The 15193-nt window shown below is 38.4% G+C and overlaps 1 protein-coding gene across 5 annotated transcripts in view; it reads left to right on the forward strand.

Moving 5' to 3' along the window:
* PPA2 (inorganic pyrophosphatase 2) overlaps nucleotides 1-15193 on the forward strand; it is a 105916-nt gene that overhangs the window by 51026 nt on the left and 39697 nt on the right. The window lies entirely within an intron of this gene.

A 15193-nucleotide genomic window follows, 5' to 3' on the forward strand; every position in this document is an offset into this window, starting at 1 on the left:
ATTGAGAAAGGGAGAGGTCTGGCAGGGTGAAGTGCATGTAACCTCAGGATCAAAATTAAAATGTGAAAACTACAATTAAAATATGAGCCTCAAGTCTATAAACCATATATATTCCTTATCTCATTATTTTACCCTGATTTTTTCTATTTTTATACTTTTCATATGCATATATATGAGAATAGTAAATAACTTTTATTTAGTTAAAAACATTTTTTAGCACCTTAACTGCTCCTCAAATGAGAATTGATAAGGTAATAGTGCCACAGGCAGCGGAAACAATTCATTCACCTAATTCATTTGTGATCTGCCACACTAAAGTCATGAAACTGTACTAAGGGATGCCCCTTTAAACTGAAAAAGCTAAGCACCTGAATGAAAATGAAAATCTTATTTAGAGAGTAGTAGTTCAGTACTGTTGGAGATGTGATTTAACATTTTAAACTGTCTAGCATATAACAAGCACTGGTGCCTGTTATAGTAGATACTATTGTTCTTAACTCAGAAGATGCTCAGAGAATGTAAGTGACTTGCCAAAGTTTGCAAACATGTAAATAGTATACACTTTGAACTCATTTCTGTCTGATTCTAAAGTGTGAATTGCTCAGTACTGTATTGAGCAATATGTAGCCCATCTATAGTATTATACCAAGCAATTCATCCTTGATTCTAGTAATTTACATATTTGTAACTAGAGGTATTGAAACTAGATCACATAAGCCTAGCATGACTCCTTGAGTTTCCTAAGTGTTCGAATAAAAAGTTTTAACTCTATTCATTTTATTTCTATTGTGTACTCAGAATGGAGATGACTTTGCACTTTGGACATCTTTCTAAATTCCTTTCATATTTGCTTTTATGAAGAGATATGCAGAAACACTAAAGCCAGTTGCTGATTTGGGTTGAGAAGAAATTATTGAACTTGAATAGTTAAAACAAGATGTTATTGTTTTAGAAAACCAGTACATTTATCATTGTATTAAAAGTGAACACGTGTTATTTTCATCATGAAAAATATAACAATTCTTATTCATAATATGTTTTTGAAATCCTACAAGAATGAGTAAAGTATATGGGGAAAATGAAAATTGTTTATTTTAAGGATATTTGTATATTAATCACATTAGTTAGTACTTAAAGTACTCTGCTCCTATATCTAGATTTTATAAAATAAGTTTGGTAGTTTTTTTTTGAGACAGAGTCTCTCTCTGCCTTCCATGATGGAGTGCAGTGGCACGATCTCGGCTCACTGCAACCACCACCTCCTAGGTTCGAGTGATTCTTGTGCCTCAGCCTCCTGACTAGCTGGGAGTACAGGTGTGTGCCACCACACCTGGCTAATTTTTTGTATTTTAGAAGAGATGGGGTTTCACCATGTTGACCAGGCTGGTCTTGGACTCCTGGCTTAAAGGGATCTACCTGTCTCAGTCTCCCAAAGTTCTGGGATTACAGGTTTGAGCCACCATGCCCAGCAAGTTTGGTAGTTGTAAGAATACATATTTTTTTCTCATTCCTTTTACCTTCACATTATCGTTAATATATTCTGCATACCTTTGTTGAATTTTTTTCTTTCTCCTCTGTTACTTTACAGAGAGACCCAGGAAAAAAATTGATGTATGCACAAATTGAAAGGAAGAAGAGATTGTAGTATAAATGTTTTTTATTTTTGAAAAATTATTTTTAGTCAACAGTATTTCATCCTAAATCAAGCAACTTTTAAAATGTTTTGGTATTTATGTCTTTCATATTTACCATCTAAAATCACAAACACAGGATTTTAAATGGCATTTTTAAAATTATAAAATTAATTTTATACATGGAAATAAAAACTCAGAAGTATAAAAAAAGTATATAAAATGAAAAGTAAAGTTTTTCTTCCTGCCTCCCACCTCATCTTCTCATATCTTACCGCAGATATTTTTTGTTCTTTTGAATGGTTGCTTCTATTCTGTAAATGATTTGCTTATATTTCTTAATTTATGCATTTTCCCTGTTGACTCAAATTATTTCTTTGGAAGACAGGGAACTTAAATTCTTAAACATTTATCAGCTGTGTTACCATATTTCTACTATTATCCTAATAACTCTAAGTTGTATATTTGGAGCTGGATTTATTGCCTCATTGACTTTGAACAATAACTCTTACCTACCCAGTGTGGAACTTAGAGCATTCGGGTTCTATATTTTTATCCTTTTCTGTCCCTTACAACGTAACTTCTCTCAGCTACACTATCAATTCTACAGTGTCAAAATTTATAATGTTTAAATTATGTTAAGTATAATTGTTTTTCCTATTTTGCTTCATGGTTGAATCTGAAAATTAAAACTAAGTAGCATTTACAGTATTATTATGTAAATATCCATTTAATTTATCATTTATTAAGTGATCATCTTTGGACAGGCTGTTCTCTGAACCTCCTGCATAGCTATCACCTGCGGGTTTCTTTTCAATGCTTGGTTAGTTCTACTTACTTAAATTCTACCACTCCCTCTTTAGTTTTCCCTTTTCATTGTTGGCTGGTGTCCATTTTCCAAAAGTATCTAATGCAGTAACTTTAAATATAAATTACTGTATATAAATTGAAATTTCTATTACAAAGGAATAATTGATTTTATATTTTATGACTGTTTGAACATTTGTCATCTATACTTCTTGGCATATTTGTCAGTCAGATAAACGAGAAACATTTAAAAACACTTAGGGGAGGGCAGCTATCAGGAATTTTCTTTTTAATTGTGTAGTTTTCTGGGTATGTGTGTAATACAGGAGTAGATAGAGATTTTTTAAATTTCCTATACGTTTTTATTGTTATTAGGCATTTAAAAAGTAAATCCTTGGCCGGCATGGTGGCTCACACCAGTAATCCCAGCACTTTGGGAAGCTGAGACAGGAGGGTCACTTGAGTGCAGGGATGTGAGACCAGCCTGAGCAACATAGTGTAACTTTGTTTCTATAAATAAATAAATAATAAAAATTATATCCATCCTATTAGTTTCTACTGTCTTTAGAAAAAGAGGCCAAGGCAGGCGGATCACCTGAGGTCAGAAGTTCAAGACCAGCCTGACCCACGTAGAGAAACCCCATCTCTTCTAAAAATACAAAATTAGCTGGGTGTGGTGGCACATGCCTGTAATCCCAGCTATATGGGAGGCTGAGGCAAGAGAATCGCTTGAACCCAGGAGGCGGAGGTTGTGGTGAACCAAGAACACGCCATTGCACTCCAGCCTAGGCAACAAGAGCAAAACTCCATCTCAAAAAAACAAAACAAAACAAAAACAAAAACAAAAAAACAAGAAAGAAAAAGAAGCTGTTATTTGGCATGGTTTGTCAAAGTTTTTCTTTTTTGAAAATGAAGCTCGTTTTAGTTCATAGTATGTCCTTATGTATGTGTAGTTTCTTTTTACTCTATTCATATAGACACATTTAAGTTGTGATTCTTCAAAGACATTTTGGGGTTGTTTTAATTTGTGAACAAATACAATAACTTATCTTTTTGTGATATAAATAAAATGAAATAACTTTTTTGATGCTAATTAACATATGTACAGACTTTGGTAGACTATATATCCCTGTTTTAATACTTATAGTTTTTACCTATGATGACTGAACTTAAACTAGCCATTGCATCAGAGAACATTTTTCAATTAGTAAAAAACGTTTTTCTTGTTATAGTTCTGTAATTTTAACATTACTGTTTTAAGTCTTCTAGTTTTACCTTCTAAAAATGGAGTAGCCACTGTAAAAGTCTAAAAAATGGCCAAATAACATTTGAAATGAAACTCCTTGTATTCCCTGATACAAAATTGGTCACTTCAGCAGGCTGATTAACAAAAAGCCAAACACCGTATGTTCTCACTCATAGATGGGAGTTGAACAATGAGAACACATGGACACAGGAAGGGGAACATCACACACCAGGGCCTGTTGTGGGGTGGGGGGTGGGGGGAGAGAGAGCATTAGGAGATATACCTAATGTTAAATGACGAGTTAATGAGTGCAGCACACCAAATGGCACATGGATACATATGTAACAAACCTGCACGTTGTGCACAGGTACCCTAAAACCTAAAGTATACATAAAAAAAAAAAAAAGAGCACGAAGACCATTTTATGCCCTGTAATTAGGTTTCAGGCCCTAATACTCTTTTTTTTTTTTTTTTTTTTTTTTTTTTTTTTTGAGACGGAGTCTCGCTCTGTCGCCCGGGGTGGAGTGCAGTGGCGCAATCTCGGCTCACTGCAAGCTCCGCCTCCCGGGTTCACGCCATTCTCCTGCCTCAGCCTCTCCGAGTAGCTGGGACTACAGGCGCCCGCCACCACGCCCGGCTAATTTTTTGTATTTTTTAGTAGAGACGGGGTTTCACCGTGGTCTCGATCTCCTGACCTTGTGATCCACCCGCCTCGGCCTCCCAAAGTGCTGGGATTACAAGCGTGAGCCACCGCGCCCGGCCAACCCTAATACTCTTATTGGTACCCTAAGGGCCTGAAAGAGTTAATAAGACTCCCAGGCACCTAAATTGTTACTAGAAAATAACCTTGGCCAGTGCAAATAATAGCTTTGGTTATGAAATAACCAAGTTTAGAGCTTTTTAAGAAGACTGAAATGCTAGGGCATGTGTAATTTTTCTCATGGTTAAATTAACCACCTTCTATAATGTACAGCTTCAGATACTCACCAAACAGATGTTTGTGCCTCTTCAGAACTGCCACTGATGCCTAAGGACCTTATGTCAGGAGAACTAATGTCACGAGGAGCTAATTTAGGCCTAGATGCTATTTCAATTTGCAGAGCAATGAAGATTTCTTTTGTTTGGTCTTTAAATAAATGAAAACTATTGTCTGTTGTGCTGCAATAACTGTTTACCTGTGCAGCGATTTTATAGTTTTAAAAAATGAAAGATTTAAAACAATTGAAATAAGAATAGTTATATTGATATAGATACATTGTGGATGAATAAATTATATGAGCGATTATTTAAAATGAGACAGTTCTGACATTTTCATAGGCCGGCATCACACTTGTCCTAAAATTATTAAGGTATGTCTTTTATATATGTAGAGTTTCAGCTTATATTTAGAGAAATTTAAAAATAAAAACTACTTACTCTCTTTAAGGCAAAAATAAATATGTTGAGACACAATCTATTTGGCTTAAATGTTCATTTGCTAAGTAAACACTTCTAGTGCTTCTGTAATTATTATTTAAAAATAAGCAAATTAATGTAGTGTTTGATTTCCTTTCTTCCTAAAACACAACTTAATACTGTCATTTAGGGGAATAAAAAGAATAGCATAGTGATCTTAAGGGAAAATATTCATGTTTTGTAACCAGAAAGAATAGAGTTCAATTTCTGTGTGTTAGAAGACAGCAGGATGTACTGGAAGGGGCTTGCATATCAGCATCATCAACCTAAGAGCTCTAACGTTTGTCGAACAATTGCAATATGCCTAAGAAGAAACTATGCTAAGTGCCTCTTTTGAGATATGTTTAATCTTCACACAGCTTCAATGAAGATACGTTATTCTCTTTTTTTAAGGATAGAGAAGCTGAGGCACCGGGTGGAAGGGGCATGGGGCATAGTTAGTAACTAGCTTAAATCATATGGCCAGTCATTCCACTCCAGTCTGGCTCCAGAGCCCATGTCCTTCATTGCTGCATCACATCGCTCTTCTGAAAAGTGCCGGGTTAGTCAGCTGTATTTGTGGCCTTGGACTTTGTTGCTTTCTAAGAGTGCTGACCATTTGCTCTTAAGTAATTAAGGCATCAGTGGGACAATGATAGAGATTCCAGTGAAAAGATAGCTGTTTTGATCCTATTCCTCTTATTTCATTAATAGGTGTAGATATGTAGGGATGGGTTGTAGGAGGAGGCAGTTGAGGAACAAGGACAAATCGAGTTAAAAAATTATAATTAAGGTGGAATTAAATTACCGAGAACCTGCTGTCTCTTTTTTGAAACTTGACCTCTTACAGTTTTTTTTTTTTTTTTAGGTTTCAGTCATTCCCATGATATGGTTAAGTATGGGTGAGGCCTAAATTCTAAAATCCTTTTTGTTTATTAATTATCTGACCTTGGAAAAGTCATAACCTCTCAAAGCCTTTGTTTCTTTATTTCTTTTTTTTTTATTTTTTTTTTATTTTTTTTTTAAATTTTTTTTTTTTTTTATTATACTTTAGGGTTTTAGGGTACATGTGCACAATGTGCAGTTTTGTTACATATGTATCCATGTGCCATGTTGATTTCCTGCACCCATTAACTCGTCATTTAGCATTAGGTGTATCTCCTAATGCTGTCCCTCCCCCCTCCCCCCACCCCACAACAGACCCTGGAGTGTGATGTTCCCCTTCCTGTGTCCATGAGTTCTCATTGTTCAATTCCCACCTATGAGTGAGAACATGTGGTGTTTGGTTTTTTGTCCTTGCAATAATTTGCTGAGAATGATGTTTTCCAGTTTCATCCATGTCCCTACAAAGGACACGAACTCATCATTTTTTATGGCTGCATAGTATTCCATGGTGTATATGTGCCACATTTTCTTAATCCAGTCTATCGTTGTTGGACATTTGGGTTGGTTCCAACTCTTTGCTATTGTGAATAGTGCCGCAATAAACATACGTGTGCATGTGTCTTTATAGCAGCATGATTTATAGTCCTTTGGGTATATACCCAGTAATGGGATGGCTGGGTCAAATGGTATTTCTAGTTCGAGATCCCTGAGGAATCACCACACTGACTTCCACAATGGTTGAACTAGTTTACAGTCCCACCAACAGTGTAAAAGTGTTCCTATTTCTCCACATCCTCTCCAGCACCTGTTGTTTCCTGATTTTTTAATGATGGCCATTCTAACTGGTGTGAGATGGTATCTCACTGTGGTTTTGATTTGCATTTCTCTGATGGCCAGTGATGAGGAGCATTTCTTCATGTGTTTTTTGGCTGCATAAATGTCTTCTTTTGAGAAGTGTCTGTTCATGTCCTCTGCCCACTTTTTGATGGGGTTGTTTGTTTTTTTCTTGTAAATTTGTTTGAGTTCATTGTAGATTCTGGATATTAGCCCTTTGTCAGATGAGTAGGTTGCAAAAATTTTCTCCCATTGTGTAGGTTGCCTGTTCACTCTGATGATAGTTTCTTTTGCTGTGCAGAAGCTCTTTAGTTTAATGAGATCCCATTTGTCGATTTTGGCTTTTGTTGCCATTGCTTTTGGTGTTTTAGACATGAAGTCCTTGCCCACGCCTATGACCTGAATGGTATTGCCTAGGTTTTCTTGTAGGATTTTAATGGTTTTAGGTCTAACATATAAATCTTTAATCCATCTTGAATTAATTTTTGTATAAGGTGTAAGGAAGGGATCCAGTTGCAGCTTTCTACATATGGCTAGCCAGTTTTCCCAGCACCATTTATTAAATAGAGAATCCTTTCCCCATTTCTTGTTTTTGTCAGGTTTGTCAAAGATCAGATAGTTGTAGCTATGCGGCTTCTTTATTTCTTAAAATTGTAGAGTGGATCTTCTGATCAGTAAAAGATCCCTAGGGTTTTTCCCATCTCTAAATTTTTGTTATAAGAAATATTTTTAATCTATTATTTTTAGCTTGTTGTCTTCTGTTAGTAGAAAGACCTAAATTATCTTCAGAGTTAGTGCTACGGGAAACCCAGTTTAAATTAAAGGATTAGACGATTTCTTGGGGACATTGGCACATTTTTAAGTGCTTTGGGGTAACTGTTAAGTGATGAAGCTGGAAGTTCAATGGAGGTCAGTCTGACCCAAGACCTGTGCATTTAGCCACTTTGTTATATGCTTCAAATCAAAATTAGATTAGAAATATTTGAATTCCTTCCATATACAAGGCAGCTGTATGGTTTTCATTTTACTGGTCATGTGAAATTACTTGTAAACTGGTAATGAATGTTTATATTTTGAGAAAAATCTAAGTCTTTTCCAAGAGGTTTTTCTCCTACGGTGCATATAGTCTCTATGTAGAATTACCTTGTTTGGTAATACTCACTTTGACATGTGTGAATTCCATTATTTTTTCATGATGTTAATACACATTTTTAGTACAGATTTTGTCTTGGTAAGAGTACAGTTTATGAAAAGGAGAATGGAGAAGAAAAGGGCAAGAACAATGAAAGATACTCTTCATTAGCCCATGAATGTTAAACGTAGATATGCAGACGGTTTGGAAAACATGAGAATCTTTTAGAGATTCTGAGTAAGCATAAATTATTAAGAAAATCAGTTCTCTTTGCAGGGACCTCTATTTGTGATACAGAAACTACAATGAATGTTATTGTATGAAACTTGTTTCTTGTGAATGTTTATAAGTCATTAAAAACACATGTTCTTGCTTCCCACAGAGTTTCTTTAGAGGGTACTAGTTGTGCACATGTTTAGTTCTGTGGAGCAACATTTATAGTACTGGGATGAGAGTGTTGTGCAAATGAATCAACATCACTTCCTTTAGTAAAATGGAAACTCCTTTTTCATTTTTCTTTTTTCCTCCCCTTTGGACAAAATTTTAGCATAAGGCCATATCCTGGTGTCTTTTTTCCCCTTTTATATAATAAGGGCAAAGAGATAGGGTATGACTTTTATGTCACTGGTTTTTATCTAAAATAAAAAATTCTCAGCCGATTGTATGCTTTCTTCACTTTGTGTTATGGTTTGGTGGAGACAATCCAGGTAAAGCAGCATTTTAATGTTGTTTACTCCTAATATTTGTGGAAGTATAAGTAGCTCTCAATTTGTGAAAGCGGATAGAAAGGCTAGAGATGTGAATTTATATAGTTTGATAAAGCTCCCTGGGTGATTCTGATAGATTTCCTTCAAATTGAGAACCATTCCTTTAATCAATTCTTTTCTGCTGGTTGGACATTCTAGTCCTGGATATAGAATAATTGGTAACAATTTTGATATTTATTCAGTTAGAAGGTCTTAAGATGTAATTACCTAATTAAATTTGATATTTGCCTCACACACACCTGTCACTCCATTTTTAAAGCTAATATATTGATTCCCTTTGAGATCTTGAGCAAGTTACTTAACCTTTTAGAGTCCCAGTTTCCTAATTTGCAATAAAGAGATAAATAATACCTAATTTACAAGTTGTGAAGTTTAAATGACATACTATTGTTGGCAGCTGCGGCCTGTCTGGAGCAGCCGCTGCAAAGACTCTGGCTGCAGCCGGGGAGGCACAGCCAGGACTGCACACTCCACCGAGCTACGGGAGCCAGGAACAGGTGGGAGCCCCACCCCCTTCTGAGGTGGCAGGGTGGGATCACCACCCTCTGGGACACAGCTGCAGCCACCCAGCCACAGCTGTGGACCTGGGCATCCTTGCACTCTCGGGCCTGAGAAGCCCCCACCCACCTCTGCAGGCTTGGAAGTGCCTGCTCCTGCTGCCTTGCCTCTCCCCAGTCTGATTTTGGAGTGAAGTCGAGGCCGAGCCTAGATGCTGTTGCAACCCAGCCAGGTGTGCCCTCACTCATAGTGGCACTGACACACCAGCCCCCTGCCACCTCGGCCGCCTCTGGACGTTTGGCGCTGACGAGCATGGGAGGGAGGCCAAAGGGGTGCTGAGGGTGGCTTGGTGCAGGCCTGTAGGTGCCCCTTGGCACAAACAGCCTGGGTACAGTGGATGATGTATAGATAGCGAGAGGCAGACAGGCTCCTGGGCAGAAAGAGGTGGGTCCACAGTGAAGCCCCACCTTAAAGCCAGGGATGGCCTGAAGCCTGGGGACCAGGCTGTCTGTTCTGGGTGAAATCTGTGGCCTGGAGTGAGAACCTGTGGTGTGTTTTCTGGGCCTAACCGTGGCTGCCCATGGGCCAATCAGCACACACTTCCTCCCTCCTGAGCCCATAAAAACCTTGGATTTAACCAGACTCAGGAAGACGGGACAACCTGCCTGCGATAGGAGCGACCCACTCTGTGTCTCCTCTCTGCTGAGGGCTGCAGTCTCAGTGGGCCTCAGGCTCAATGGGATGACCTACCTGTGGATAGGAGCTACCCACTTCTGATCTTCTGAGAGCTGTACTGTCAGTAAAGCACCTTGCCTTGCTCACCCTCTATTTGCCCAGGTACCTCATTCTTCCTCTGTACGGGAGAAGCACTCAGAAACTCCCAAATGGCGAAACTGAAAGAACCCTAAGGCAAACAAGGCTGAAACACGCCACCTCCCGATCCTGCTCACCGCATTGCAGGCAACAAGGAGAAGAGAAGAGCTGGGCCCCTTCAGGGATCCCAGACCTAATGGCTCCCTGAGCCAGGGCTGTGACACCCTCTTTGGGGCTCTGCACTTCTTGGTGCCTCCAAGCTTCTAAGTGCCACCGTGTTTCCCGAACCTCCAGTGGAAGCCACTTGCTGGGTTTGCCTGGTCCAGCTGCAGCCTCGCAGGCAGCCGGTGCCTGTGCCGGTGCCCGGAGTTGCCTGCCCCTTGCCACTCCGTGCCTGGCTTGCCCTTGACGTGCGTGGGATCCAGGCTTAGCACGAGCGGAGCGCAGCCTGCCAGGACGAGTGGGTGGAAGGAGTCCAGCGGGCCGAGCAAAACTCGGGAAAAGGCGCCACTGGCCACAGAGGTTTCCAGCTGGAAAAGCGACAGCTGAAGAATCCTGTGGCACTATTATTGAGCCATAGGTTTAAAGTATTTCAAAATTTTACTAGATATTATCAAATTGCCTTTTGCAGTGATTGTATCATCGGTGTATGAGAGTAAATGCTTCCTAAATAATAGTTTATTTTTTTTTGCCAATCTGATACATAAAAGATGATTATCTTGTTTTAATTCTTTATTTTTCTGCTTACTACTGGGTTGGAGCATCTTTCTTGTATTTCTATTGGCTTATTTGTATCTTCCCGTCTGTGAATTGAGTATGTAAATTGTTTGCCCTTTTTCTATTGGGGTTGACATTCTTTTGGTATACCAGAGTTTTTGGATATTAGTCCTTTATTATTAGGTTGCAAATATTCTCTTTCTATTTGCAGAGATGCTATATTGGCTTTTGGCTTACAGAGGTTTTAAATTTTGATGTATTCCATTTTATCAGTCTTTTTTATACATCACTTTAGTGTTTCGATTCTTGTTTAAAGATTTCTTACCTCTTGGTCAGAAAGATGTTTTTATTTTCTTTTCACTCTTTTGTATTTTATTATCTTTACAATTGAGTCTTGAATTTATGTGGAATTTATTTTGTCTATGTATACAATTTTTCTAACACTGCTGAACAGAAAAAGTCATTTTCTTCCTCCTGTTTTGGAATGTCTTTCTTACACATTTCATTATACAGGAGTCTGTTTCTGGATTCTGTATGGTGTCAGTGATAGAATCCTGTGCCAGCGTCATGTTATTTTAATTATGAAGCCTTGTAATAAGGGATATATGAGACTAATCTTCCACCTTTTGTTGTACTTTTTCAAACTTGATGTTTCTTATGCCTTTATTCTTTTTTTTTCTTTTTATACTTTAAGTTCTAGGGTACATGTGCACAAAGTGCAGGTTTGTTACATAGGTATACATGTGCCATGTTGGTTTGCTGCACCCATCAACTTGTCATTTACATTAGGTATTTCTCCTAATACTATCCCCCAGCCCCCCACTCCCCAACAGGCCCTGGTGTGTGATGCTCCCCACCCTGTGTCCATGTGTTCTCATTGTTCAACTCCCACCTATGAGTGGTGTTTGATTTTCTGTCCTTGTGATAGTTTGCTCAGAATGATGGTTTCCAGCTTCATCCATGACCCTGCAAAGGACATGAACTCACCCTTTTTTATGGCTGCATAGTATTCCATAGTGTATATATGCCACATCTTCTTAATCCAGTCTATCATAGATGGACATTTGGGTTAATTCCAAGTCTTTGCTATTGTGAATAGTACCGCAATAAACACACGTGTGCATGTGTCTTTATAGTAGCATGATTTATAATCCTTTGGGTATATACCCAGTAATGGGATCGCTGGGTCAAATGGTATTTCTGGTTCTAGATCCTTGAGGAATTGCCACACTGTCTTCTACAAAGGTTGAACTAATTTACACTCCCATCAACGGTGTAAAAGCGTTCCTATTTCTCCACATCCTCTCCAGCATCTGTCGTTTCCTGCCTTTTTAATGATTGCCATTCTAACTGGCATGAGATGATATTGAATTGCATTTCTCTGATAACCAGTGATGATGAGCATGTTTTCATGTGTCTGTTGGCTGCATACATGTCTTCTTTTGAGAAGCATCTGTTCATATCCTTTGCCTACTTTTTGATGGAGTTTTTTTTTCTTGTAAATTTATTTAAGTTCTTTGTAGATTCTGGATATTAGCCCTTTGTCAGATGAGTAGATTGCAAAAATTTTCTCCCATTCTGTAGGTTGCCTGTTCACTCTGATGGTAGTTTCTTTTGCTGAGCAGAAGCTCTTTAGTTTAATTAGATCCCATTTGTCAATTTTGGCTTTCGTTGCCATTGCTTTTGGTGTTTTAGTCGTGAAGTCTTTTCCCATGCCTATGTCCTGAATGGTATTGCCTAGGTTTTCTTTTAGGGTTTTTATGGCTTTAGGTCTTACATTTAAGTCTTTAATCCATCTTGAGTTAATTTTTGTATAAGGTGTAAGAAAGGGATCCAGTTTCAGCTTTCTACATAAGGCTAGCCAGTTTTCCCAGCACCATTTATTAAATAGGGAATCCTTTCCCCATTGCTTGTTTTTGTCAGGTTTGTCAAAGGTCAGATAGTTGTAGATGTGTGGTGTTATTTCTGTGGCCTCTGTTCTGTTCCATTGGTCTATATCTGTTTTGGTACCAGTGCCATGCTGTTTTGGTTACTGTAGCCTTGTAGGATAGCTTGAAGTCAGGTAGCATGATGCCTCCAGCTTTGTTCTTTTTGCTTAGGATTGTCTTGGCAATGTGGGCTCTTTTTGGTTCCATGTGAACTTTAAAGTAGTTTTTTTTCCAATTCTGTGAAGAAAGTCATTGGTAGCTTGATGGGGATGTCACTCAATCTATAAATTACCTTGGGCAGTATGGCCATTTTCACAATACTGATTCTTCCCATCCATGAGTATGGAATGTTTTTCCATTTGTTTGTGGCTTCTTTTATTTTGTTGAGCAGTGGTTTATAGTTCTCCTTGAAGAGGTCCTTCACATCCCTTGTAAGTTGGATTCCTAGGTATTTTATTCTCTTTGTAGCAATTGTGAATGGGAGTTCACTCATGATTTGGCTCTGTTTGTCTGTTATTGGTGTATAGGAATGCTCATGATTTTTGCACATTGATTTTGTATCCTGAGACTTTGCTGAAGTTACTTATCAGCTTAGGGAGATTTTGGGCTGAGACGAGGGGGTTTTCTAAATATACAGTCATGTCATCTGCAAACAGGGACAATTTGGCTTCCTCTTTTCCTTATTGAATACCATTTATTTCTTTGTCTTGCCTGATTGTCCTGGCCGGAACTTCCAACACTATTTTGAATAGGAGTGGTGAGAGAGGGCATCCTGTCTTGTGCCGATTTTGAAGGGGAATGCTTCCAGTTTTTGCCCATTTAGTATGATATTGGCTGTGGGTTTGTCATAAATAGCTCTTATTATTTTGAGACCTCTTTTTCAGTCTCTAAGTACTTGCTTTATGAATCTGGATGCTCCTGTACTGGGTACATATATATTTAGGATAGTTAGCTCTTCTTGTTGAATTGATTCCTTTACCGCTGTGTAATGGCCTTCTTTGTCTCTTTTGATCTGTGTTGGTTTAAGGTCTGTTTTATCAGAGACTAGGATTACAACCCTTGCTTTTTTTTGCTTTCTATTTGCTTGATAGATCTTGCTCCATTCTTTGTTTTGGGCAAAGTGTGTCTCTGCACATGAGATGCATCTCCTGAATACAGCACACTGATGGGTCTTGACTCTTTGTCCAGTTTGCCAGTCTGTCTTTTAATTGGGGCATTTAACCCATTTACATTTAAGGTTAATATTGTTATGTGTGAATTTAGTCCTGTCATTATGATGTTAGCTGGTTATTTTGCCCATTAATTTATGCAGTTTCTTCATAGTGTTGATGGTCTTTACCATTTGGCATGTTTTTGCAGTGGCTGGTACCGGTTGTTTCTATCCATTTTTAGTGCTTCCTTCAGGAGCTCTTGTAAGGCATGCCTGGTGGTGACAAAATCTCTCAGCATTTGCTTGTCTGTAAAGGATTTTGTTTCTTCTTCACTTATGAAGCTTAGTTTGGCTGTATATGAAATTCTGGGTTGAAAATTCTTTCCTTCAAGAATGTTGAATATTGGCCCCCACTCTCTTCTGGCTTGTAGGGTTTCCGCAGAGTGATCAGCTGTTAGTCTGATGGGCTTCCCTTTGTGGGTAACCTGACCTTTCTCTCTGGCTGCCCTTAACATTTTTTCCTTCACTTCAACCTTGGTGAATCTGACAATTGTGTGGGTTGGGGTTACTCTTCTGAAGAAGTATCTTTGTGGTGTTCTCTGTATTTCCTGAATTTGAATGTTGGCCTGCCTTGCTAGGTTGGGGAAGTTCTTCTGGATAATATCCTGTACAGTGTTTTCTAATTTGGTTCCATTCTCCCTGTCACTTTCAGGTACACCAGTCACACGTAGATTTGGTCTTTTCACGTAGTCCCATATTTCTTGGAGGCTTTGTTCATTTCTTTTCATTCTTTTTTCTCTAATCTTGTCTTCTCGCTTTATTTCATCAATTTGATCTTCAGTCACTGATATCCTTTCTTCTGCTTCATCAAATCGGCTGTTGAAGCTTGTGCATGCATCATGAAGTTCTTGTGCTGTGGTTTTCAGCTCCATCAGGTCATTTAAGGTGTTCTCTACACTGTTTATTCTAGTTAGCCATTTTTCTAACCTTTTTCAAGGTTTTTAGCTTCTTTGCGATGGGTTAGAACATGTTCCTTAAGCTTGGAGAAGTTTGTTATTACCAACCTTCTGAAGCCTACTTCTGTCCACTCATCAAACTCATTCTCCATCCAGCTTTGTTCCATTGCTGGCGAGGAGCTGCGATTCTTTGGAGAAGAGGCACTCTGGTTTTTTGATTTTTCAGCTTTTCTGTTCTGGTTTCTCCCCATCTTTGTGGTTTTATCTACCTTTGGTCTTTGATGTTGGTGAGCTACAGATGGGGTTTTGGTGTGTATGTCCTTTTTTGTTGATGTTGATGCTATTCCTTTCTGTTTGCTAGTTTTCCTTCTAACAGGCCCCTCAGCTGCATGTTT

This window comes from Symphalangus syndactylus, chromosome 10 (assembly GCF_028878055.3).
Source record: "Symphalangus syndactylus isolate Jambi chromosome 10, NHGRI_mSymSyn1-v2.1_pri, whole genome shotgun sequence".
NCBI classification, from domain to species: domain Eukaryota; kingdom Metazoa; phylum Chordata; class Mammalia; order Primates; family Hylobatidae; genus Symphalangus; species Symphalangus syndactylus.